The sequence below is a fragment of the Bombus pyrosoma genome, linkage group LG15, assembly GCF_014825855.1.
Source record: "Bombus pyrosoma isolate SC7728 linkage group LG15, ASM1482585v1, whole genome shotgun sequence".
In the NCBI taxonomy this organism is placed as follows: Eukaryota; Metazoa; Arthropoda; class Insecta; order Hymenoptera; family Apidae; genus Bombus; species Bombus pyrosoma.
The window spans coordinates 6,447,836-6,471,642 of NC_057784.1; the positions used below are offsets into that span (position 1 = coordinate 6,447,836).

At 37.6% G+C, this 23,807-nt stretch overlaps 1 protein-coding gene across 5 annotated transcripts in view; it reads left to right on the forward strand.

Annotated features, from left to right (window-relative positions):
* Positions 1-23,807, forward strand: part of LOC122575859 (poly(rC)-binding protein 3) — a 188,371-nt gene that overhangs the window by 70,544 nt on the left and 94,020 nt on the right. Inside the window, exon 1 of one of the 5 annotated variants that reach the window (XM_043745340.1) lies at positions 13,653-13,854. The exons of 1 other annotated variant lie outside the window; for it this stretch is intronic. The gene's annotated coding sequence lies outside the window, so the exon portion shown is untranslated. Of the gene's footprint in view, positions 1-13,652; positions 13,855-14,079; positions 14,233-23,807 lie in introns of those variants that run through there. 3 more of the 5 variants (XM_043745346.1, XM_043745345.1, XM_043745342.1) reach the window with 3 other exon arrangements.

The following is a 23,807-nucleotide window of genomic DNA, read 5'->3' on the forward strand; positions in this document are numbered from 1 at the left end:
GGCACGTGTAAAGAGAATTCTGTTCAAAACTACTAAATTAACCCCCTATAAACCGCGATAAAAAGTTTCAAGCGGTAGTTTCAGTCGAATTCCGCGCAACACGTACGAATAATCGATTCGGCTTATTTTTAGACGCAAATTCTGCAATACCGAGATAAGAAAAACAAAAAGAACGCGCGAGTTATTGCATGTACATTACTCGTTATTTTTTATTCGGCCGGTCTGTACGTGCGGATTAGAGAGGCCAACAAAGAGAGGAGAACGCGGAGGCGGGCGAATGAATGTAAAATGGAGTATTTATGTGTCTGTGTGAGGGAGAACGAAGGGTGAAAAAAGGAGAAACTCGCGTATGGTATGGGTGAAACGGGAACAAAAGGAAAAGAATACGTGCAACAGAATGGGAGAGGATGAGGGAAAAAGGGAAAATGGACAAAGAGCAGCGAACTATCAGAGAAGGTAAGATAACGGTACGTGTAAAGAAATGAGAAAAAATCTTGTTTGAAAAAGAAGAAAAATAGAAATGGAGAACGGAATAGAGCGAGAAATAATACGCAGAGGAGGAAGACAAGTGTTCCTAGCGTCCTCCCTCGTCTTTCATACGTTGAACTCGAGGAATTTAATTTAGCATATCTTCGGTATAAATAGATTAATCTTTTTCTTCTCTTTTTTAGAGAATGTCAGAGCTGAATCGATTAATATTATAAGAAATATACGTCGCCGTATCAAAAACTCAAGATTATCTCGATAATCTAAGAAATATAAGGCGTTAAAGGGGCAAACCATATTTCACCTAATCAGGCCTATTGAATATGGTAAGTTTTGTCCGAAATATTTTTTAATAAAGTCAATAGGTAACCAGTTATTTCAAGTGTCATAGAACTTGTGATAGAAAATTTTAACGGGGCACGATCCTCATGATTACATTTGTAAAGTTTGAAACCAATCTGAAGACGCACATAGAACTTGCAAGATATTTCTTGCAAATACATATTTAGCAAAGAATTAGTATGCAGTATAAATAACCATGTTAAACGTATAATATATAGATAAGTAGCCTTCCTGTATTTTTAACATGACATTTTCAACCGAATCATATTTTTCTGTCATTAGACGATTTCTCAAGCTTGAAGGAGATAAGCAAGAGAATATTGATACGTGTAATTTCTCATTTGAATTTTACACAGTTCGTGTTAAAAGATTAAAAGAAACACGTAAAATTCGAGGATCGCGACAAAGTTAAAGATGGTCCCATTGAATATCCAGGTTTATCAATACAATCGACAATTGACCGTTTTAATCCTTTTGTAATCTCTGCGAAATATGTACTTGTATTAAACATTCTGTAATTTCTATGTGTATTTTCAGATCGGTTTACATAATCGCGATAATCGAGTTTCATAACAGTGCTAATTAAATTTCAAAATGTTTCGTACAACACGCATTAACGTACTCGTAATAGGTGCGCACAAACGTTTGAACGTTTCCGTGAGCCTGTGTGTTGAGAAAATGACAGGATACAAATTTAAAAGTGGAATTTTCTATAAGTTTCCAGATGAAACGTCAGAGTTCGAACATCTGCGATCTCGAGACGCGAAGACAAGTTACAATGGCACGTGTTTACACATGCAACGGCCGTCATATTTACCTTACAAGTTATCGAATGCATATGCAGTATATGCACGCGGACCTGTGATACATGTGGCCTGCTACTGAAATTAAATTCCTCTGAATTTAGTAGAATCATGAAGCTCGTAGAAATCGACAAAGGAGATGATTTTATCATTTCGTCGTTTAATTATTTTCTTTAAAATTTCCTTCAAAACGAATAAATTTTTCTCTAAGAAGGTCGTCCGACTGGAAGGAAAATATGAAATATCTTAAAACAGACAACGATCAGATTTTGGACGCGAATCGTGGCAAACCAGTTTCATAAATCTCGTTTTGACGTTGATTCGGGAATCATCGGAAGATGGAGTGGATGAGACGTCGGACGTGGAATGGAAATTCGAAGTCAGACGCACGAAGAGACAGAATGTATGCGCGGAGATTAACCATAATGGAGGATGGGAATCGCGTGATTTATAGGTCGGTGGCCGAGCTGCCAGCTGGAACGGAGTACCGCCAAAATTCTCGGCTCACGAAACCTTTCGTCCGTTCCGGATAAATGGAGAAACCTTTAGCCAGCCGATCCTTGAGAAACAGCTTTCGTTAATGAAACAACCTGTAACGGACAGAATGCAAAATTGCCATTTTCCTCGTTCGTATCCGGGGGTAGCTTCCACTTCCACGGAGTGTAATTTCCAGAGAAAATTGTTCGCAAGTTTCGAAAGTATCGCGATACTGCGAAACACGCTTTGACGAGTTTCGGAAGTGTACTGTCGAACGAATCTTTGCTTCTAACAGAGTTTTGTCCTGAAAATAGTAATTTAAAGTTTACATGTCGTTTGTTTGGCAGAGATTGTTCCACGACTGAGAAGAGTACATTTTTTCGAAAGCTAATACGTAGAAGCAGATTTCTAATCGATGTTTCTTCTAAAACAGTATAATTTTACTAGTTAAAATAATAGTACACTCTCATTGTAGAATCAATTCATCGATTAATCGCAGAATCGGCGAACTTTATCGTTCTTCTAGTAAACTGACGAATACGAAGAATGCGCGTTCTAACTGGATTTCGACATTGCGAATCCGACAAAAATAGAATATTTATCTTACTTTAGAACAAAGAAATGTTTTCATCGCGTCTAACTAGAATAACAGGCGAATCAAACTGCGCCTAGACATATACGTGAAATGCAATCCCCTTTTTAGCAACACTACGCTGCAAAACAAATACAATACGAAACATTCACGCAACAACTCAAACAAAAATGCACCGTGACGTTTCCAATTTCATTTCAATTTTCAATATCACATAGTCGTTTCATTTCGTGCCACTTAGACCAACAATTTCTCCTCGGCCGTTTCGCAAATCATCGAACGCACGACAAACTGCAACTAAACCGGAACAACTACGACCAAGGCAGATTCACACGTACGATGTGCTAAACGCATTCGCCCGATAACTCGGCGAGCGATGTCCGTTAAAACGCGGTGCACGGTTAAAGCCGCATAAACTGGCTCGATCGAAATTTACGTCGCCATCTTGTCGTCGCATTATCGGCCGTCAGTCTGATTTACCCGAGCTGTTCTAACTGGAGGACCGTCCGAGCGAACAATACGGAAATTATAATCCACTTAACGAAGATATCCGTACTCGTTAGAATTTCATTAGAAGCATCTGCTCGAAGGGACACGTAGACGACGACGACGACGACGAAGACGACGAAGACGACGACGACGACAAGGACGACGACGTCTCCCCTGAGGTTGTTTCTAACGAGGCCTGATTAAACAAGCGATTACATGGTTGCCGGTCAAGGTGCCGGCGGACTGAGGCCGTGGAAGCCTTAAAACCGTGCAGAAGACGAAAAAAAAAAAGGAAGAAGAGGAATAGGCAGAGGTAAAAAGGGGAAAGAAGCGCGGAGAACAATGGCTTCTGGATGAAAGAGTTTGCAGGCCTTGGGCCACGCGAAGCTTTTCTATTCTCTCCGCGTTTCTTTTCCTCCACCTCTGTATGTCTCAATCTTTATGTATCTCTCTTTGTCCGCGTGTGTGCTTAGTAGTGTCTGATATACTCGAAGAGTTCATAGATTTATTATATTAATTATATATAATATATATTATATATAATTAAGACTGTTATCTAACTGATTATAACGTGAACTATAGTATTGATGCTTGCCCCCTTTTTGTGATAGAGTTCCTTTTGTTATATTTTGTATATTTCTATTCCAAGTTGCTGCTAATTACTCGAAATGGGATAATTGATAACTATATTTTTATTTTACCCTCGCCAATTTCCTTGCAAATTAAAAAACGGAAAGCTTTGGCGCCATTCGCTCGTTAAAGACCAAGTCCTTCGGTATCAATCGATGCAGCGTCGACGAGTCTTACTTCGCCCCTGTCGACCTGCTGGCATTTTTTTATCGGACGTATCCGGGAGGGAAACCCCAGTCCAACTCGAAATCTCGTCGCGGTCGCAGACGCCGCCTCATTTCCGTCAAGCTCTGAACGTCCTTCAGCGGATTTCTCTCTGTGAGGGGTCGTGGAACGAGGGGAGGGAAGCTTTGGCTCTGGCGGAACAGTCGTCGTGTCGGTTTCGTCGTCGTGACGCGGACTAGTGCGTGCACGAACGAGCACTCGTCGTGTCAGGGGTTGAACGAGAAAGAGAAAGAGAGAGACAGAATAGCAGAGCCGTCTGCGTTCGAGGGAGGAAATGGGGAGGAAAGGTGACGAGGTCGAGCTCCATTTCTGGCTTCTCAACCCCGTTCTCTCTCGGCCCTCTTCTCGCGGTCAAGTTGCGTGACGTCGGCAGTTGTCTCTCACCCTCTCTTTCTCTCTCTCTCTATCTCTTCCTCATTCTCTCTTGCCTTTCGACGTGGGTCAGCTCGAACACCAACGCTTGAAATTACTCAGCGAAAGGAAAGGCTGACTTCGGGATTCGATGCCGAGGTCTCGAGTCTTCTTCGTTTCTGCTGGCTGTTGGGATAGGTTTTGGAGGGTAGGCTTCCGAGGGTTGTTAACCCTTTGTTTTAAGATTCTTTCACTGGCTACGGTACGAATTGGGTGCTTGAGAAAATGCAGGTACACTGTGATTGAGCTAGAGCCGCGATTTTCACGGATGTTTAAAACATTAAATACCTGGCTATTTACAGTGGCTAGGTATTTGCATACCATTACACGTATTTGTGTAGTATTTATGTATCAGTTAATCGCATGCAAAAGCATTAAATTTCGTTTCCTCGTATATAGTGGAGGTTCCAATTATTAGAGCCACCTACATGGATTGACGATTTCACGTTAAAACAATCAGCTTTTAAATGGAAATCCAGTTGTCCTGAATTCTTGTTACTCTTTTATGATGCAACGATATCTCCAAATTGTAGATGTACCTGGCCGAGCTTGTTTTATTATTCTCGCACTGTGACTTTAATAATTCGGTCATCCACTGTACCGCACTACTTTTTGCATCATGAAAATGAAATGCAGAAAGCGATAGAAAGACGATCCAAAAATGGGGATTCGTAGAAAAGGTACTCACTTTTTGTAGCCACTTTTTCCTTGGATTGTCGAATGAAAACAACAGCCGTTCGGTGTGACTGCCTTGTCTTGAGCCGAATATAATATGCTTTTTGATGCGCCGCAGAATTTTAGTATAATTAGTTTACGTGTTCCACGAGATGAAAAAGGTTGAAGATCGCTGAGACAGAAAGCTATGCTTTGGTTCAGATTCATTGTTTTAAGTTTCTGTCTCAATCGGAATTCAGAAAATCGGTGCCGCTGTCAATGATTAGAATTGAAGTTGATAAATATAAATTATAGTTGATACATACAAATATCATAATTTGTAGGTCTTAAATTTAGAAAAAAAGTTATACGTAATTTGTTTAGGAGCTGCTCTTTTAATTGAAAAATTCTAGCATAACAGCAACATTAAAAACGTGAAATAAGACTGGATTATTAAGAGTGTTTCTACAAAAGGAATTATTTTAATTCGTCTATTTTATACAACTCACAGTAAGAATAAAACTCCAACGACAAATTCCATTTTTTCAACTGGCTGATATTAGAGTTCCTAAAAATCCATGCAACAGAGAATGCAATTTAAAATACCAATTCTGGTATTGAATTCTCGGCTTCGCCTTCGATTCATATAGAACATTTCCTTCTTCTGAGCCAGAGAACGCAAATCGTTACTCCTCGAAGACGAGCTTCAAGAAGTCAATAAAGCGAGCGAGGGTCCTCGTTCGTATCCGTCGCGTACGCATAAAGAGACTATAACGAGACGGTGATAGGCACACGGAAAAATTGCATCTTTCCTCTGTAGCCCTTTTTCCGTCGACAAACGTTGTTCGAACGATAAAGATCGAATCTCGTATCATTTCCATTCTAATCTTCCTAATTCTTTTTAAGTGCCAGAGAAATATGAGAACAAATTCAACATATTCTCGATATTCTTATGTGATGTTGAACCAGTGTACAGTATAGAAATTGGAGAAAAATCATAATCACAGAATTTTCAGTCAAAGAGATTTATATTTCTATTTATATAGAAGTTTAATAGGTGTAAAAGTGTTACGTAATGCATATTTTAATATAAATTTCCTGAAAATTATAGTAGCGGGTAGAACTATGATGCTAAATATTTTTTACCATATTAATAACAATCGTCCATCCTATTTATTCACTGCTCTTATTAAATATAAATCCATTTTGTAAAATTATGGTGTCTGTTATATTTCTTATATTTTATAAACTTTCTTTTGTCTGCCATTGTATTTGGTCATACATACATCGCAGTAATGCTGGTTTATTTCATTACAAAATTTCTGGACTTTTGTTCGGTTTCGTGTGACGCAAGGAAGGGAAAGGAAGGGAGTGAAATAGTAGACAATAATTTTGTAGTGCGCTGGCAAGCCTCGAATCAGGTTTAAACCCCAGGATTAGCATTCTTTCAACATACCACTGTGCCGCGGTTGAAGTTAGCCGAGCTTTAACGTAGATAATACAAGAACCAGCCCTTAATTTCAGTAATAACAGTAAACCTCGGAGGACGGTAAAATGGCACAATTCATCTTTACAGGAAATTCATTTATAAATTAATTTACAAATAAGTGCGATATTCGTTTAAAATTAACGCAATAGCGCCAATTATAAATAACAAGCGCAATCGATACTGCATGTAATTCAATTATTAACGCGGTGATTTAATTCGTTTTAATATAAAGTAATATCGAAATAATCGCCGGTAATGTTCTTAGCATTTCTCACGTGATCATTGTCCCTTTGTGAAAATTCACACGACTACGTGCCTCAAAACGTATAATTCTTGTTTCGCCAATTGTAATTTTATTTTAATACGAATTAATGTACCGTGTGCCCCGCGGAAACTAATTTTCAAGGTTTCGAGCGTCTAGATATAATATTTATTGTCGATGAGCCAAATTTATAACGTACACGTGTAACATTTGAATTTATATAATTTTCTCCTCGAAGTTGTTGTTGTTTTGCTTCTGAAATCTATAACGCGATATTGTTAAGTTATTAATAAATAACAAAACCGATCCAATTATCCATTTTCGCAAATACCTTGAACTTGCACAATTTTCATTTCGTCGAAATCGCACAAAATCAGACAAACACGACGGAGTTACGTCAATAGTACTGTCTATGTAGACAATCGAAGTGATACAACATACGTGTCGGTACAATGTGTCAATTCTAATCCAATGACCAGTTAGAAGCGAAAACATAAACTACTATACTTGAGTTACGAATATATTATATTCGTACTATTACGAAAATAATTTATAAATCCGACAGTAAATTGAAAATTATTTTCTCTGTTAATAAGTACCTATTTTAACGAGTATTATACTTTGGATACTCTATATATTTATGCATTTGATCGTATTTTTACACCTTCAGATTCAGCCTAACGGAAGAGATTTCAATCTGGCGAGGCAATTTGATTTAGTTGTTTTAGATATTAAAAACTATATAAAATATCCTATACTGTAGATATTCTGTAATAATTATTTATAATAAATGTGCTGGACTTTGCACATTTGATGCACATTTTCTATATCTTCAAATTCGTTCTAACGACCAAACGAAAAAGATTTCGATCTGGATGGGGAATTAAATTAAATTTTTCAAATGTTTATATCTCGCTAGCGATAGTTTCTCGATCGTTCGGCGCGTTACTGAAAAATATAAGAAACGATACTGGAGGTATCGGTACGTACGTTGCCAGTGGTTTCACCGATGACAACGCGTTCGATGGAGAACATCTCGAGAATTGTGTCGCCAAGCGTAGATGTATCCCGGTTTCTAACCATTCAGAAAATGTTATACGTTTTACTGGATCCATGGCCATATTGCGACAGCCTCCTGCTTCGATTCCGTCGAAACGACGCGACGTGTGTCTGTTCGATACGCTACAACCGTCCGCGATTTTTCAGTATATGGAACGACCGAGGGGGAGAGAGATAGCGCAGCTACTCTCTGAACCTCCGCCATTTTAATTGTATTGGTTTACTGGAAAAGTTTGAAACAATCAACAATTCAACAGTCGATATATTTTATTGTATGTATCGTGGAATTGGAGGATGATCATTTGCCCTGAATAGAATACGCTCGCATTAATTTATATTTTACGTGTTTGTATAAATTTATATTTTTGCGAATATTATAAAGGGAATGAAATTTAAGTAGAGGTTTCTTGAACACCCGAAACAAGAAGTTCTGTAACGTGTAGTTTATTTTGGATATTTTCTATATTCTTGGCTTTTTTAATTCTTCGTCATTCAATATATTTATTTATTAAAGTTTGACACGTCAATATCCTTGATTACAATAATAAATAATCTTTGCGCGAGTAAATTATTATTATTACCTATAAGAACGTTAATAACGTTTACTATCAATCATCTCGTGCAACATTTTACCACGGAACGAAAATAAATTATTACGAATGCTTTTAATAACGTCACATGCATCATTATTCTTGGTAATCTGGTAAAGTACAATTCTTGGTTGATAGATATTAACATATCATTAAATTACGTCTTACATTCGAGTTTGAAGTGCGTATGCTATATTCGCTCAAGTACTTTTTAATGAGCTCTTGCTGCTGTTTAATGAGAAAAATAAAGAAACGTTCGCAAATTATTGTTGAATGGACATTCTTTATTGCCAATTATTTTCAAGTAATTGCTTCTCAACGTTTTATTAACATGTTCGGGTCCTTGATAATCAAAAAATCATTGTTAACCACTTATCATGTTACGTCGTAGATATTACCTCTTATTGAACACGTGTAACCGCAGGAATATTAAAAATGACATTTATTCAAAAGATTACTTAAGCATCGATACGTTATCGTTATATCGCAATGCGACCTTACTATGCAAACTTTCGCCATGAAAATTCTTCCATCGTATCTGTCAGCTTAAATTTCTAGCATCATTATACGTAGTTAGCGATCTAGTTACAAGCGAGGTCCGATATAAAAATCGTCATATTCTTTAACTTTATGTATGAAGGAAGTGAGTAAGTATACACGGTACAAAAATGAGCTTGGTATAATATTGACTTGCCTACAAACTTGCCTATGTTTTTACTACTAATTTGTATTCCTACACACTTCATATCTTTCCCATCAATCTTCGATCTACGTAACATATATGTATGAGAGTTTCTGCATAAATTTCGTACCGTCAAGGTGTATACTCACACTAGACTCTCTCTCTCTCTCTCTCTCTCTCTCTCTCTCTCTCTCTCTCTCTCTGTTTCTCTATAGATTATGTTACATTTTCCCAGCGTACAGCCGCCGAGTTAATACCACGTATTTTCATCGCCACAGTTTAACGCGTTTGACAAGCCCCAGAAACCATCGTCATCAACAAACCACCGTTTCTTCCACGGTACATTTATTTAATCAGCGTACTTGCGCGCGTTTCGTTCAGCCTGAACGCTGATTCCAGTTGTGTACAGAGACTTAAAGCGGCAGTATATTCATCGTCGCCGAGAAAAGTACTTCCTAATGAGCTCGCTCTTTTGCAGTCGGAGCAGAGAAAGCGGGAGGTGGCGGTTGCCGTTGGTCCTCGAGCGTGGTTCCATTGGCCATTGCAAACTGAATTGCCGATAATTGCTTTCCGCACCGCCTAAAATGATAATTAAATTCCTGGTCGCGCTATTACCCATGGCAAGCCATTGTCGTCATAATGGCCTTTCATGGAGCAGCGTAAGGGAAATCGTAGCTACATTTAAGGATGTTCTGCAAACAACATCACCCCTGGCCCCCTCCCTCTTTTGCTAATGAACAAAATGGATACTCTCTTCTGCAGGGTGACGCTGGAACGCGCAAAGTAACGTTTAATTAATCGCGCATTTATTGCACGCGTTTTGCACGCTCGACCTCAAATAGTCTGGCCACGGGCATTTATAACGAACAGTTGCGCCATACGTTGAAAATTATGAGCCGCCCGAGTACCCGGAATATGGCCGATGTGACAGATTCTGTCAAGCTCGAAAGAAGCGTCGAAATGCACGAGTTTTGATAGCAATTTTGTCATCCGGTACCTCTTGCAGGCTAGTTACGTTATCGTAGTAACAAGTTACAAGCTACGTTTGACGAGTTACGTAATGAAATGAGTAACAAGTTTCATAATGAAGCAAGTAGAGCTCCGCGAGTGAATTTTGTAAATTGAATGTAAGGTGGTGATCCTGTTCGAGGGAAAATTGATAAAAAATGCTTCTAACCTACGATTAGCCGTTAACATGATTTTACGTAAAGCTATAACGAGATATAATGCGAATAGAAGTACGTCGATAAAATGGGAGTAAAAATCTTTTAAGTAGAATGATCGTTCGAGTGGCTATTTATTGGGATAAAATATCGTATTGAATAAGAACAAGGTTATTAGAATAATAATTATATATTTGAATAATAATTAAACTATGAGGTTAATTTATTCGTTAAATCAAATTCTACTTTATGAATAAACGTGATACACTGAACAATAATTGGTATACAGTTGAAATAACATCGAGGAACGAGTAAAAATTGAAATTCTTTCCCAATAAAGATATTCGATACTTACTTCGTTAAAACGTACTACATACTAAAATATCTAAAACGAATAAAAAGAAATAGAGAAAGCGCGTGAAAGAGAGACAGAGAGGGAGAGAAAATAATAAAACCCTTTAATAAAAATCCCGATAAAAATCTCATTTAGACTGCTATATATTTTGAAAGTGTTAAAGCTCACTGTAACGTGCGACTAAAATCCCCCCATAAAATACCACGGACCTCTCTCTGCAAACTCCTTCTACGACAAGAATAACAGCATTTCGCGAAGCGAGAAGCGGTTCCGCAATCGGACTTATTATTTTACCCGCTCATCGAAGAATTTGTGCTCGAGCGGCCCTCGATCGGTGGAAGCTCGTGAAACAAACGTTTCCTCGAAAGGAGTCGGAGAGAAAATTCACTCGGCAAATCGTGCAAAGTGTTTACCAGGGACGATTGGTCCTTGCCGGATAGAAACGCGGTGGCTAAGGGTCGCAAACCCTCGGCAGACTCCGCGCGCGTTGTTATTGTTCAACAAGCTTATCGATTTGTCGCCAGTGGCCCTTCCCATTATATCCTGTAAACTTGACGTATAAACGGCCATTCTCTCGCGTTCTATTACGTGACCGTCGAGCCAGGATAAAGAGAAAGGATCCCTCTTAATCGCTGAAACGCGATACAACGCGTAGCTACGCGGGGCCGACTTGCGACGCGCGATACGAGCATTGTGAATCGCAAGGAATTGTTCGGCTCGCGAGTTCATTTCCATTGACATTGTGCTTGCTCAGAGGAAACGCGTCCCCTTCTGTATCGATCATGGGACGATTCAATGAAAACGGGATGTTTGATGCTTTAAAGCGAGATTTAGTATGCGTTACTCTCGCGTTAACTTCGAACGAGTTGTTCGGTTATACATACATATGTATCTTGCTATGAGAAGAGAGAGTCATTGCTAAAAGGTCAACCTATCATGAATTGGTTCATTAAATGATACTGCGAAATAGCTATGAATATAATAACAATTGTTCTGCATGATATGTAAATTAACGTGAATTCAGATTTTATATGATATTAAGAAGAACGATATTTTTCAGTAATAAGTTATGCGCGATACTAAAACGTTTATAAGAATTCCAAGCCAAATCCTATTTCGATACCGCCAGGCTGAAGTGAAACTATCTATCTATGAAGGGAGCCGATCTCACGATTAGAAGATCCTAATTATAATCAGCTCGTTATACCAGTCACGTCATTATAGCGTGGATAAAATAATAAAATTACCATTTCTCTTCTTCTATCTATATCAGAAATAACTTAAACATGAAAAACTATGAAACTAAACTATGAAAAAAAGCCAATCAATATTTTCAAGTTTATTTGATCTACACGTGATTGCCCGAAACAAACTACGGAACCTAAAACGCCCAAATTGATTGAGCAATCAATTCCAAAAATAGTTAGTCGCGGGCCGCTCACTACGAACTTCCAGCTCGCTGACAGTCGAAAACAAAAAAGAACAGCCATGAAATACGACGTCACGGTTGGTCCGGACGTGCGAGGTCAAGATTTCTCATTCATCTTCGACCATTCTGTCTGAACTACCACGTGTTCCCACCTTTCATTATCAGCTTCGATTCGACGACGTACAACACTTTCGATGAACGAAAGAAAGCTGAATGGCGACGAAAATTGTATCGTGTGCCGAATACAACGATCAATCGTGTTTCGATCGGAAAATCAATCAGCTGTACAGAGATCGCGGTACGATTAGCGGTAACTAATAATTCAACGAAACGATTTTCCACGGTGATTGTTCGTAGATGAGATTTACAATAATTATTATGGACATTGATTCGTGTCGATTATCGTAGACGTCGATTTTCGGTGGAATTGCACACCGTTACAATTACACGGTGAAATTAACGCCATAGAGGTGCAATTTTAATATCATCTGTATTGACAATGCATCGCAAATAGAACTGAACCGCCCGTTTGCTTCTATGTTTATTTGAACGCGTTATATTATGTTATGCGATATAGGAATATGGAAGGCGATCCACTTTTCACTGTTAGCGAAAGGGTATAGCAAACAGCGAGCAACACTCTGATATCTGTATGCTATCGATTATTGTCTTCGATTTAAACAATACTACGTGATCCGTGAATTTTGCAGCAATAGCTTGGAGTGGATAAAATGTTTCCTCTTTGCTTTTTAAGTAATGAACGTATCGAAATGGGAGAAAATATATGTTAAATAATTTGTTGTTCATGGCATGGAATACTTATAAATTGTACATGAAATTTCACCTGCGCAGTGTTTCTAGCAAACATCGTTCCATAAAAAAGATACGGTTTGAGCTTCTCTTAATACATCTTCAAAAAACAGGAAACAATTCTTGCTGCGATTTATAACAATCGTAATTTAATTAATATAGAACAAAAGAATGTAGAAGTATAAATTTGTTTTTAATATTTTCATACATACATTTGTAAAAATCTTTTATGAATAAGTTATTTTACTACATTTAAATTTCATAGACATAACCGTGATGATCGTGTCACAACAGTAATAATGGAGCTGCAATAAGTTCCATATAATATACATAATACATTCGTAAGTCTTCTCCATAATAAATATTTAAATACTTTCACGAGCCACTGTATGCGCAATAACTTTATGATACAGCACCTGAATTTAATTTATTTCCCCACCTGAACTAAAGATTTGGGTCGACAGAATGATTCAATACCACACACTGTTGTCGTAATGCGTTATAATTTGACATAATAGTGTCGTGGCTATAACCAGCTAGAAGAATCAACGTTCGAATTTAGCGCGCGCTCTAGAGGCAAGCGGCAAAGCCGTCGCGCTATTGGCCAGCCAATGGCGTGGCGGCGTTGCGCATAATACCGACAGACGTTGCTCGGTGGCGCTGATGTCGCACAGCGAACACGCAGCAGCGGCGCGCACAGCGCCGCGCATCGACGGAATAGAGCGAGAACGGACGTGAGAGAGAACGAGGCAGATTCGTTCGCGTTCCGCCGAGGTGGTGCAGTTTTCCAGTGTCGCGTAGAGTGTAGTGTTTTTCTTCCTTTCCCCCGTTTCCGAGCATCGAGTGTTGTGTGCGTCACGGTGAGGCAAAGCAGACCCATCCCCCATGATCGAGGAGTGCATTTAGGTAATTAAGAATTTTCTCATACGGCCGCGCCCCATTAAAATGCGATCCTCGTTCCCATCGGGACGCCTCGCAACGAGGAACCGACTACGGTGCGCCACCATAGCGCACACGCCGTGCCGGTGTTATTACAAGTCCGCTACGTTTCTTCGAAATTAGTTAAAAAATTACGTGCTAGTCTATGTCGCGGCGAGTGTTTCGTGAATAATCACGATCGTCGTTTTTTACCTCGTAGATCGTGTGTGTTCGCGGTATCGTACGCAAGGTGTGCACGGAAGTAAAAAAAAAGCACGGTGCCGCCGGGAGGGAGACGACAATTTGCAGCGTGGTGTGACGCCGCGTCAATGTCGATTCGTGTTGTTCGAAACGGTCGTTCCGAAGGTTCGTAAGCAAAACGGAGTATGTATATACACGCGGCTCTCTCCCTTTTTTCTTCGCTGTGCGCGCGGACAACGTGTGCTACGTAGAGATACGAAAATAATGGTGCGCTCTCTATGTACTATCTTATCGCCGAGCTCGACAGTGGCAGTGAAACAGTGTTTTCGTTGGCCCCGCGTGTATCGCCTTATTTTCTTTCTTTTCGTATTTATTTCAGTATGTATATAAGGTTGATAGCCAACACGACAATCGTAATTTGATCACGGCACATGTAACGTAAAGGCGAACACACACACACATCGTGGAAGATAGGAAGCTGGTGCTGGCAAATCGAACGATCGGTTCTTTTCCCCCCTACTCCGGATATTAACGAAAGAGGGAGAGGAGAAATACAGAGCGAGATACGTAGAGAATGAATGGCCCTGTGTGTGTACGTGTCTACGTGAGCGTGTAAGAGAGATAGACAGTCCTAGGCTCGCGATTGGTTTTCTCCCGTGACTGTACCGCTTCTGGTCGTCGACTTGTATCTGCGTACCTTTTTCCACGCACTCGATGCGCGCCACATATGTATATATTGCACCGCGTGCTACTGTCTCTCCGAAACAATGCTGGTTTTCGCTCCACGCTTTCGGTACCGAAAGTGAGAACGATACCATTAATAACCGTAGAAGTCTTTAAACGTGCTCTTCTGGTAAACAATTTCAACAATTACGTATGTTTTTACACATATTACGGTTTGACCATTAATTTTCGTCTAATTGGATTTCATATAATAATTATATGTACATCACGATGGTAAACGTTTATCGTTGTATGAATGCTAAACGATGTTTTAATTAGCCATATTTAATTTCCACGCTCGTGGAAGAAATAGTATGTATAACATACGTTTACCTGCGAAATGGTAACGAGGAACGTTTTTATTTCTTTTTTTTTTTTTTTCCTATATTACGGTTTATCTTCAAAATTCATAGTGCACAAATCACAAGTTAAGCGGAATAACTATCGCGGCGTAAAACTCGTTGGGTGTTGCATTTATGGAAAAGCCGGTTCGCGTGTTATATAAAGACTCTTGGTTCATTTGTAGTGCGAATCAACTGTCGGTGAAAGAGGGAATTTTGCACGAATCAGTGATAAATTGACTCTAGCTCCGTTTCTTTTCGTAACATTAGAATATTCGAATTTCTCATTGTGACTCATAATTCTTAAACGTTATTTAGTACAAAAGAAAACAGAGAATGATAACTCTGCTGTTCGCCCAATGTTTTCTTCAAGTTTGTTTCTTGGGGATATGGCCCGGTGAAGGAAAATATGAAATTCTGAGAATATTATAATACTTGTGTGAGTAATATTATTTATTATATATATATAGAACAAAAATCCTTTTATGTATTGACAAATATAACGTCCTTTGATAATATTATCGAGTCAAGAAAATACTAATCACTCTAATAGTCGATTATAGAATATTACATCTAAGAAAGGATAAATTGTAAAGTCATACTAAGATACACATTTGACATGTTGCTGCCTATAGTATAACGATATTAACAATAATTTTTCCAAATTTTTAAATAACTTCATTTATTCAAGAATGTAAGATACATGAAAGGTAAAATTTGAATATAAAACCTCCATTGCAATATTATACCTTTTATTTCGTATCCTACAGAAAGGAACAGCAGGGTTAGACGAATCTGTAAAAATTCACAGTGATAAATTCCATAAATTGAAAATAAGAACCGACGACGTTACACTGTATTTTTTTCTTATTTTCAAATTTACTTATCGCGTATTACGATTTCATAACTATGACGATCGCGTTCAAGCAGTCGTTCAGTAGCGCAGCAAGCGTGTAGATTAATAAATGGTGACGATTCCACGCACCGGATCCTTGCGGATTATGGACGAATAGTGTGATTGCACGAAATTAGTCGCAGCGGATCGTCCGTGAACGTTATGCAATGTCTGGTGCAACGACCTGCGTTACATTGGAAAAACGAGGGTTTTACGGGCAAAGCGGGAAGAGTCTATCGCGCAAGGATCGGGCGCGTGTTCGCCGGTTTCAAACGATTGGACCATTCGCGTTTGTTAAGTCGCACACAAGCAAAACGCGCGTGCGTATAACGGAACGCAGATTGCACTAAATTCCACAGTCCAATTGCATTGCGGACAGCAGCAGAGCGAAACGGTCACAGTCGCCCCAGTGTATAGACGCGTGGTCGATTAGAAAGACAGCGAAGGCTAAATATAGTGCGTTCGCGTTAACAGAGAGCTTTTCAATTTGTTAGTCGGATATACATCCCCCGTTCATGAGCATCGGAACATTTCTGTGTTCCGTTCAACACGTGGTAATTGGTTCAAATTGGTTCGGCGGAATGATTAATCAATCACATTGTTAAGTTCACAGTGGCTCACGAAAGTATTGAAACATTTGTAGATACATTTAAAGAACATTATGTGTTTTGTTGCGTTTAATTCCTTTCTCGTTCATTTTCTTCTTCACGGTTTTCCTTGGCAAGATAGTCAATTAATTTAGAGTATGAAGTAAATAGCATATCAGGTTTCTTTTAAGGTTTCTTTTATTCTGCACGTTACACGAAACATTCTGAAATTTCATTAGAATTGTAACGAGCCTCTGTCTCTATTATGGTAGACATACATATGTATGTCGTAGACGTATGTACATAGAGATATACAGAAACGATAATACACGTGGTATGATAATAGCAATGACAAGAAACAGATAATATTTATAACCCGTGTTTATAAATACAAAGAGCAGTGGAAAAAAGTAGTCCATTAAGTCGAAACTCACAGTTAGTACACGTGTATTCCAGGCTAATTTTCAAAATCGTTCGTCTCGAAAAATTTTCTTTCTCCATTTTCCATTTATTTTTTCACGAAGAATCATTCTATGCTCGGCTGTACCATTAATTACTAGATACCCTGTATATCTCGCGATGAGTCGTCGTCATTAGGATCTATGGTACTTTAACTGTTCTGCTGATTTTTTTTATGAATAAGAGTTTGAGATGAAAGTTGGACCGCGAACGTATTTTCATTAATCAAGTCTTCGTATTGAAAAGGTGGTGGGCAGATTAGGGGTGAGACACGATATTTATGACACGAGTGGTTGGTTCGTTGGCGCGTCTCGGATTATTCAAATCGCATACTTATTTACTTTAACCATTCAATTTTTATTCTTCTCTTTTTTCAATCTGGTTACCTCTTATTTCTCTTGGAAATTAATCTCGATGTGATTATAAAGTTAAATTGAGTTGCTCCAATTTTTTTCTCATCTCTGTTTCTTAATTGCACTCGTATTGCCGGAGAGAATATGTACTTGTCAAAGACAGGTCTTTTGAAATTTTGTTTTTAATTTGACTAACGAATATCAGATAGATAGAAGTTTATTGTTTTGAAGTTATTTCGCCATGAATCAAATGGTGCCTAATTTTTCTTTATTCTTTTGTCGTTCATCTTCTTGTTCATAATTTTCGTTGGAAAGGTAGGGAATTAATTTCAAATAAATGTGAAATAAATATATTATAGCGTATCAAGTTCGTCTTAAGGTTTCTTTGATTAATTAACAGCCGCACGGACGTTCATTAAATATAATCTAACTTAAATATTCTCGATTAACGCGCACACTGTGCAATCGTTCGTTATCGCACAACAGATACATTGTTATCGACGATCGATAAGGATCGAATAATCTACTGTCCTGATCTAGCAAAAACTCGTTTATGCACATGGTAGTTAGGATCTAACGAGCAAAAATACTTGTCTTTAATCCACGTTTGCATGTTTTTATCTGCGTAGCAGCGTCAGTGCCATCTGTCAACGACACGGAAAATTTATTGAATCGAAAAAAGCCGTATCGTTCGACACATCAATATTACATTATCCACGCTTGTTCGAATCGTTGCTCCAAGTTTCATTGTTCACGAGGATATGTTGTAATCAAAGAATGAACGTGCAGTAAATGTCACGTAACGGGCAGTAAATGCATGTTGATACAATGATTTTCAATTATCAAATGCTTTAAAGCAGTGTTGGAAATAAAAATAATTTCAAGGAAAATTGTGAGACGCAGTTTTAGGATAGTAGTGTATTAAACTCAACATTAAGTAGCCTGTAATAAACACGTAAAAGATGCAAGCTTGCAATAATTTCGAAATTTCACGTTGCAAACAGTTACGAATTTCAGTGAAGAGCATCGAAAGTCATGACATATTTAAAATGTTTCGTGCTTGTAATATTTCTTTTCTCAAATGAAATTGCTTTAACAAGAGTTTATTTGGTAATAATTCGTTGCAACATATCTCTCGAATTACTCCAATCAACGTATATATTAGCCGTGTTAGGTCGTACTAAAGATATTTTACATTTCGTGTAAAATCTCCTCCGTCGATTCGAATTTGGCGCGCTTAGTATCAACCAATATTTCCTATTTGCCATATTCCCAAGCGACGTCCATTTCATTAACCATCTTTGCCCGGAGTCTCATCAGAAGAGAAACACACGTTAAAATCGAAAAGCGATCTCATTGAAAAGATCTTGCGTCGGAGCGGGCTGTATAGCCGACGGAAAAGTGGAGCATCGGTCAATATTACGCGCGCGCAAGTAATATCGCGTAACCTGTACACCGCGTTATTGCGCGAAAATCCTCGGTTTGCCGTTAAAAAAAAAGATGCGGAATACCGTTCTTCGGATCGATATATCGAGGCGACGACGTTGAGAAAAATGTCTGACCGAGATATAACCGTGACTCTTAGCTCATATAATCGCGTGCAAAGAGACCAGTGTCTCTTTGTCGAGGCAAAGTGTTTTCGCTACGTGTGTACTGTACACGACACGCAGCAGTCGGACGTGCCAAGCGCGTTCGCAACGAACAGAGCAAGAAACCTGTCTGACGCACTTTTAGCAGCGCGCGCGCGGCCCATGATGCGATGGAGTGGGGGGCTGTCGAGCCAGGGGCGCAGCATTGAACGCGGGAACCCCTTTCCGTTATTAGAGAACGTTGAATCAAGCACGACCGGTTTCCGCGTGTACTGGGTGATTCATTAGAAACGAATCAACGGTCGTTTCGTTTGTCTCGTTAGAAATAAGGCGGGAAAATAGTTTCAGGCGTTGAACGAGGGAATGATTGTTTAGGCAGAATGAAGCCTAAAGGGAACCTTAACTTTAGAAAGAATAAAGTTCTTTATTTCTATATGACGGGTAAATTTTTATGTGCGTTGTAATTTAGATTTATTTTGTCTTCTGTACTGGAACGGAAGATCAGTTACGCGTGAATAGGAATTTGAATAGCTCTTTTTCGTTGTTGCGTTAGAAATGAAGTGTGAAGCTTCAAACCTCGAACGAAGGACTGACTGATTGTTAGGGCAGAATGAAAACTAAAGGGAACCTAAACTTTAAGAAGAATGAAGTTCCACGTGAGGGATAAGTTTTCATGCGCGTTTAAATTTAGGTTTAATTTGTCTTCTTTACTTGAGTGAAGGAACAACTATTATAGAGAACAGAAATTCGAATGGCCCTTTTTTTCTTGTTTCCTATTTTTTTTTCTTTTTTCGTAAATGTTCCCTGGGAATTAATAAAGTATATGCGATTATTATGTATTTTCTAATAAAACTAATTTTTTTTATCAGATTCGTTTCATTTTTATTGTATCACGTTTTTGTAGCGATGCTATTAAATGATAAGAAATTTCGATCTGACCAGTCATTATGTAGATAGTATCATAAATGTAAGGATGTGTAGCCACTGTATATAGACTTTGCTATTTTTAATTTAAACTCGTCTCACTCTTTATATTATGTTAAAAATATTATTGCGAATGATTCTAACGCTATTGTAAAGTGAATTCAATTGGAGTAATTTCATTTATTTGATAATTTCAATCTGGACAATGTCTCTATTTTTATCGTACCTTCTTTCGAAGTCATTTACCTGACAAATTATTTACATACTTGTAAGTTAGAATAATTATTACCACGAGAACATTACGCTGTATAACAGAGCTAGAAATGATAATTTATGGACAGACTGTTAATTGAATAACACTTTATCCATTCGTGCAGTGTTCAGATGACAATTCGAGCAATCTGGCCGTTATATATTAAATGCCGCAAGTGAGGATAAATCGTGAATGTCCGAGTCGATAAAATATATCTTTATATACTAAATGACGGTTACGATAAGCACAATCTCTGAAATTTCCATATGGAAAATAAAAATAACAATGATATTAGTTAAATCTACGAATTATTGCTCATTCGCTGGTTTCTCGGTAATCGATCCTTGTTGACGTAATCGAGTAATTAGAAAATGAATAAATGAAAAATTCAGTCTTGGAAATCCACTATCAACGCGCATGATAGCATCTCGTTGATGATAGGCGAATCTTTATTGGAAATTAATCTTTAATGTATACAGGGTTTCATTAAAAAAGATAGCATCTAGACATTTTCAATTTTATTTGTACGTCTGTCTCATATGTTATGTTCATTACAATAGCAACGTTTAAAATTTAATATAGTTAACATAATATAATCATTGTGGATACCTAAGATACCTATATATATACGATATAAATATACATACATTTAATACATTATTCATTGTATACGTGCATCATGAGTCAGCATTAACGAATTATACTTTACGATTATACTTTACAATTTCGCGATGAATATATCGAAGAGCTCAACAGTTCAAACAATAATTTAAATTACTAATAGGCAATTGTCTTGACACAGGGTGAAGAAATTAGGAACGCAGGATTTTTTAAATATTTGTTATTGCCTTAGAATTATTATACCTCGTTTATTTCATGCAAAATTATAAACGTTTGAAAATATCGAATATTCTGTAAAATTTTATTCACTATTTCTAGATAGAAACGAATTCCATTTTACGGCTGATCGTTGTGATTCAGCACCGTAAACAATAGAAGTAAATACCGGGATAAGATTACTGTTAGAGCAATTTGTCAGGAAGGAAACCTTCCTTCAGCGTGAAGGAAAAACGTTTCGGTATTTCCGTCATTGTAAATGCAGGTACCGACCTTAGTGCTTCGTCACTTAAAATGACAATAAAATTTCACCCGAGAATTTAGACACAGTGCCGTTTGTCACGAATTTATTAGTATCTTAACACAAAAATGAACAAACGAAGCTTGGTATAAAATTTCTCCTTCAATAACGCTAGTAACAATAAATAGAAAAATTCCGAAAGTTTAATTTGGAAAGGAAATCGAGCGAGGCGAAACTGTTAGAAAGTTAAATGGAAATAATAGTTCTTGAACAAATATCTATGGAAATGTGCTCTTCTGTCAAAAGATCGCCAAACAATTACAGTTATTTTCTTTCAATGGTAACATTGGTTGCATGACGCTTCGCTTGATAATATCTTCAATTCTAATGGAATAGCATAAATTTCGTTTCACTATGTATTTACTGCGTATCGAAGCGGATTGTCCTTCGGAATGGCTAGTGTAGTTCCTTTCTCTGTGTCATGGTTGCTGTTGATCCAATTTGTAACCGATGTTAAATTTGTTCAAGTGTCGCTGTTGGTATTAGCTCGTTTGAAAAATTGCATCGTTTTGTGTTTTATTTTCGTCGTGTAGCCGAGTAGGAAATCTATTTAATTAATGTTCGTAAAATAGCCTTTGGAAATTTAAGATTATCCTAAGCTCTACCGGATTTTAAAATTAAATTGCTTAAGATAATTTAATACAGGGAATATAATTTACTTAATCGGGCGTTCATAAAATAATATATAGCTAAGAATTATTCAACATCAAAAGCTTTTCAAAAGTATTCGTAATATTTTTAATATCGTTTGAGATGATAAAATAATATTTAATATACCGTCTAAAATAGTCTGTCCTAAAAGGATTATATTACGAACACTCGATCGAATAAATTATATGACATGATACAAAAGGTAATTTCACCTATGAAAATTTATATTCCACAAAGTTTCAAAATATTGTATAAAGTCCACGTGAAATTGTTCATCGTTGAAAGTTTGTTTCGTCGCAATATTCTAAAAGCCGATCGCTCCATTCTCAATCGGAAGTGTACTCTCCATTATTAAAGCTGACATTAAGTAATATCGAACTTTTATTTATAGCCTTTTCAGTCGACCGGCTGAAGTTTCTTTTCTTTCATAGAGTCTTCTTAAGAAATATTCAAATTATTTTCTGGAATAGATCGTCTGACATTTTCCTACTTTGAACGCCGTGACGAATTATTGCATTGTTGGATTACTGTCATGCTTTCTTGATTTAAAAACCAGATATAACCGACAAATCTCTGCTCGAGCTACCATTTTTACCAATTTAATTTTTCGATAAAACAATTCGAACAGAACTGCTAGTTTCTGTATATATAAATTGCCACATTTAATTAATTTCAGCTTGCGATAGATTTTTAATAGCGTACAACGTTTGATTTTCATTATCAACATGTTGGTAACATTATGGTCACGTTGAGAGGAGGCGTTTGAGCGATAAATACTGTACGACAAGATACAAAGCTGTATTATATGTTCTGCACATTTCATAGTTAGCAAACAGTAATAGAAATAAAATATAGTTGAAAGAATTATATGCTTTTTAATATTAGACGAGTTAAATTGATGGAAAATGTACGTAGAATGAAATTTGTTGTTACGCGTTGTTTATACACGTTCGGTATAAAATTCTCCGCTTATTCTCCATGTGACTACCTTTCGAGTATTTGTTTTTCTATCATGATCTTTCATATCAAGTGTCTAATAACATTGTGTGGTATCATTCACTTTATTTCTAGCTTCAGTTTATAGATGGAAATTGAAAAAGGAGATATCGATAAATATTTTGCAATAAATAGAAAAATGAAATTTCTTCGGCCCTTACATCTCCAAATTTAAAAAAATGGTATTTTCTACCAACAGTATGTTCTCGATTATCTTCTTAATACTCGATACATTCAATTTATAGAAACTCTCATACGCGTATATACTTTCTAAAACTAATTTCATTATTTCCCAGAGAAAATATTTTACTGCAAAATTTATACAAAAGCTACGAATATTAACGCTTCAAAGTTTACCCTAATCACAACGTTCTAGTTGCCCACGTACGGATTAATTTAACAGATGGATGAAATTTAACTAGCGACACGGAATTTAAACCTTGGCAAAATACAATTTCTGCGCTCTAGTAGAATCTTTTGTTTTTCCTGTACAGCGATACGTCCGAACATTTTATAAACACGTCATTTACACGCCTCCTCGAACAACCCCCGCAAGAACTCCGCGGCTCGGCACAGATAAAACAATTTTGCGTAAAGTATAGAAAATTCCATGTACGATCTTTGTGCTTGAAAAAGCGTCATCTTAAAGGGAAATTGACCTTTACCGCGTCCCCAATAGGATATCGCGGAATTTCAAAGGGACAGAATGGTAAAAGGCGGAGCGGACAAATTAGATCGAGCAGACGGCTATACGTGTGTGTGTGTCACGTGGTGCACACTTTGATATTGGCTCGACGACATTTCCCTCGCACTTTTAGGTATTTATCGCCT